Raw genomic sequence first — 4976 nt, forward strand, 5'->3', positions numbered from 1 at the left:
TACAGACTTAGAGTTATTAAAATAATGTTCTGCATGTGAATGAAATTTAGAAATGATAGATATAAGTTCGAATTATTTTTAGCGAATGCATGTTTCGTCAAGTACGGATCTTCTTCCTTGCTATCCGTGACGTCATTACTATCAGAGTCCGTGTGGATTAACTCTTCTGACTTGAATGGCTCAGAAGGTCTTGTGTATGTGCCGTCTTCAGAGTTGTTCCTTGTTTCCGGCTCGCGTTCACGGAAGAGTTCGTGCATTCCTTCCTAAACGTCCTACCAATCATCTGGTTCCCCCTGATCACGAAAGAAAAAAGGGGGTTGAGTAAGAAGGCATTTAGAAAATATTTCCAAACCTGGAAATCGACGTTGGGAGGTTGGGTGTATGAACGGTTCTGGGAATTGGAAATAAGGAAGGGTTTCTCCTTATTTTATGAACTGGTCATTCAAGGTTGGTGGGATTGAAATATAAGTGTCAACTATTTTACCTATGCTTCCCTCATGGAGCCCAGATGGCTCGTAACTCATACCACGACAATTCACATTTCCTACCATCTACACTAAACTTGGTAATCCTAAAGCTTGTGGACCTAAACCAAAACCCGGAAAATAATTCATCTTGTTCATCAAATACAACACTAGAGGAGAGAAATAATCAAACACTAGTATCTTGTATGGATCGTTACCTTTCCCTGATATCATACCCACTGCCACAATAAAGTCGTTGAGGTGAACCTCTTCAGATGTAGCATGTGTTGAGCTAGTTCCTACCGTAATATACAACTTGCCATTTATCGTGATCATCTTTCTTCGTGTTACAAATCGATCCTTCTGATGCAGAGTTGACGCTACTGCCTTCATCTGGTCTAACCATAGTCGACACAAAATGATATTATATGACGGCTTCATATCAATGACGACAAACTCTACTACAGATGATACCCCTACTATTTTCACAATTGTTTTGAAGCTACACATGATTTCTTTCTTCGCGTTATCAAAACCGCGAACACATAAATCTAAAGGTACAACACTTTCTCTCTGAACACCGATCTTCTCTAACGTTCTCCACTGAAAAATGTTCAAGGCTGACCTATTATCATCTAAAAGGCCATCGGAACAGATTTCCCTTCCATGCTCACAGAAATGTATAACGCTTTAGAGTGTTCTGCATCGTACGAAGGAAAATTTGAATCATCAAAAACTATCCTTGGTTCTATTTCTATTCCACATACCAGTCCAACTAACTGTTTTGGGGAAATATTCACTAAGATGCTAGCTTAGGAAAGCTCGTTTAGTACAGCCTTTCTGTTACGCCCTAAATTCCTACTTTCATGCACCTAAATCAAGGCAATTTCGGACATAAATGCGGAAACGCTAGGGTGCCTATCTGACCCGATCATTGAAAAGGTTGATAGAAAATACGGTCCTACGGTCTCGGTCCCTCCTTCCACACAAATCTACAACACCACGCTTCCGCTCCAACTCTTCCTTCACCTGTCATAAAATCCGCTGGCTGGATTCCTACACCACACAAGCATAGTGAGTCTACGGACCCAGCAAGCATTTATAAGAAAACCATTTAAGCCATTGCATCCATGAGGGTTTTTAAGGGTATCTCATCAATCAATCATGTATAGTTGCATACTGAGCACATATTTGGGTCCTTAGCCCAGAGAGCTGATCCTCCGGGGTGGGCATCCCTTCGTCAATTCCTCCAGCCATATTTGAGAGCATCGGACCACCAGAGCTCATCCTGCGTGGCCATCCTCTCGTATCCGTCAATTCCTCCATGATTATCTCTTAGATTCAATAGCCCTTAACTCAAAACCATCCTTCTTTAGAAAACCATGGACTTGCAATGAAAACATGCTTTGAAACCATATGCATCGTTTATATAAAATACATGATAAATAGCATTGTGTGGGTTTTAGAAAGCGTATAGAAAAGTACTTGCCTTAGAATTCCTTGTTTGCAGAATCTTCGGTCAGACCACTCGGCCCTGGGTGCCATCATCCACGGTCGTAGATCTCGGTCTGGACCGCAGATTCCTCGGTCAACAAAAACGTGATTTTAGGATGTGACAAACTACCACCCTTATAATGAATTTCGTTCCCGAAATTCGATCATAAAGGAAGTACAAATAGTGTGTTTGTGAAAAATGGTTTCATGAAAAACATTATTTCCAACCATTATAAAAAACAATTTCATGTCATGCAAAAACATTATTTAAAAACAATTTAAAGACATGAAGGCCTTGGAGGTGCATCTGCAGGAGCATATGTGTGAAAGTACTAAGGTTCGGAACCGTTGCTCTGATACCAAGTTGTTACGCCCTAAATTCCTACTTTCATGCACCTAAATCAAGGCAATTTCGGACATAAATGCGTAAACGCTAGGGTGCCTATCTGACCCGATCATTGAAAAGGTTGATAGAAAATACGGTCCTACGGTCTCGGTCCCTCCTTCCACACACATCTCCAACACCACGCTTCCGCTCCAACTCTTCCTTCACCTGTCATAAAATCCGCTGGCTGGATTCCTACACCACACAAGCATAGTGAGTCTATGGACCCAGCAAGCATTTATAAGAAAACCATTTAAGCCATTGCATCCATGAGGCTTTTTAAGGGTATCTCATCAATCAATCATGTATAGTTGCATACTGAGCACATATTTGGGTCCTTAGCCCGGAGAGCTAATCCTCTGGGGTGGGCATCCCTTCGTCAATTCCTCCAGCCATATTTGAGAGCATCGGACCACCAGAGCTCATCCTGCGTGGCCATCCTCTCGTATCCGTCAATTCCTCCATGATTATCTCTTAGATTCCATAGCCCTTAACTCAAAACCATCCTTCTTTAGAAAACCATGGACTTGCAATGAAAACATGCTTTGAAATCATATGCATCGTTTATATAAAATACATGATAAATAGCACTGTGTGGGTTTTAGAAAGCGTATAGAAAAGTACTTGCTTAGAATTCCTTGTTTGCGGAATCTTCGGTCGGACCACTCGGCCCTGGGTGCCATCATCCACGGTCGTAGATCTCGGTCTGGACCGCAGATTCCTCGGTCAAGAAAAACGTGATTTTAGGATGTGACACTTTCGGTGCTCGATAGAATACATCAAGAGTTCCCACATTGACACATTAGCATTTGTCTTCTTTAGTTGGGTGAGTAGAGCGTCGTCAGCATTCTGAGTGCGTGGAACATCAACTTCTTTACCCTTCTCTTTTTTAGCTTCAGTTTACTTTTACAAAGGTGATCTTTTCATGAACGTGGGCTGGTAGTCTGTGCCTCTTCGTGTTGCATGTACATCAGTTTCATTGAGTTTGACATCTTCATTTATCTTCCAAAAATCATTCGGATTCACCACAACTTCACATTCTTCAGTTTGAGACCACCAATCGCTTGTAGAATCTACATTTTCTTGTATCGGCTTACCATTCCACCAGTCATTCAGGATGTTCTCATCAGGTTTGGCCAATTAGTCTTCCCACCAATTGTCTTGGTCAAATTCTTCGAAATCGTCAAAGTCGAGAGCGGCAATCATCCAAATATCATCATCGATTAAACAAGAGAAATCTAACATCCTCTCGGTCTTCGCGTCCAACTCTACAAGGTTGACCTGGTGTTCTGGTAGAGGATTGGACTTCACTTGGGTAGCTGAGATAGTACCTTCGTCGATAAGATCATGAATCTTATATTTGAGGATGAAACAGAAGTCAGTAGATTGTCCTTTCTCTTGGTGGTATTTACACCACTCATTGGTAAATTTTTCCATTATTTCCTTCCCTAGTTGAGGAGTCAATACTTGGATGATCTTTCTTGGTAACAACACTTCTAGAGCTTTGGACATCGAGATCCTAGATCAAAGAACGTCCTACGAGGCTTGGTACTATTGGTTCCTGTTTGAAGTGGCGTGTAGACCTGCCTTGGTGGAAACATTTGTTTTTTAGGAAACGATTGTTTTGAAGGACGCGTTGCCCTATTATTATTTTCCTCCCAGATGTTAGCAACCTGTCTAATTTCCACCTTCTTTCATGGATTATTCCTAGGGGCGCCAAGTATGGATTTTTCCCTTCTTCAGCTTCCTTTCTAAAAGCATCATCATACCCCTCACCAGCACTGGTTAAGTCTTCCAAGAAGCAATATTTTTCACTTGACGGTGTCTTTGTATATTGTACGTTCATATTAACGTAAAGCATGTCGACTTGGGCCTACTTACTAAGTAGTTCATCCAATTCAAACGCGACCTCTTTCCATTTTTTCGCGTAGCTTTCAAAAGTTTTGTTTCCCCCTTGGTGGATCTGACATAGCTTCCGCTCGGGTTTGTCAACCTTAACAAACATAGCGAACCGACTAATGAATTCCTTGGCCAATTCTTCTATGGTCTGGTACTTTGCAATATTCTGGCATGTATTTCATTCTAGAGTCGTGTCTTCCAAGTATCTAGGAAATAATTGAGTCATCGTGACTTCTCCTAGATTGTGCGGTATCATATTTAAGACATATTTGTTCATAAAGGTCGTAAGATCCTTCTTTCCCGAGTATTTTGGAAGGTTTGGTAATTTCAGTCCAAGAGATATGGAAGTGTTTTTCACAGCTTCTATACTATAACTCCATGATTCCATGGCCCTAGACGTTCCACTAGCAGTTAGTTCACTTAGCTTATTCAGGATTTCAGCTTGTATCTTCTTCATATTGTTTATTTCCTCTACTTGATCGAGAATAACATCAGCTATTGAACCATTTTGTCCATCAGTGCACCGAGGTGCCCAGTTCTCTCTTCTCATTTTTGCTCTAGTTCTTGCTCTTTTATTGACCTCTTTAAACTCAGCATCACAATCTTCTATTAGAGCCTTCCCTTTGTTGATTGGGTGATCCATGCTAACTGTCTATTTACATCTGCATTAGCTTCTTCATTAGAGTCATACCATTCTTCCGCCTTCATTCCTTCATCATTCTCTGGATTTGGAA

This window comes from Impatiens glandulifera, chromosome 1, assembly GCF_907164915.1.
Source record: "Impatiens glandulifera chromosome 1, dImpGla2.1, whole genome shotgun sequence".
Classification (NCBI taxonomy): Eukaryota; Viridiplantae; Streptophyta; class Magnoliopsida; order Ericales; family Balsaminaceae; genus Impatiens; species Impatiens glandulifera.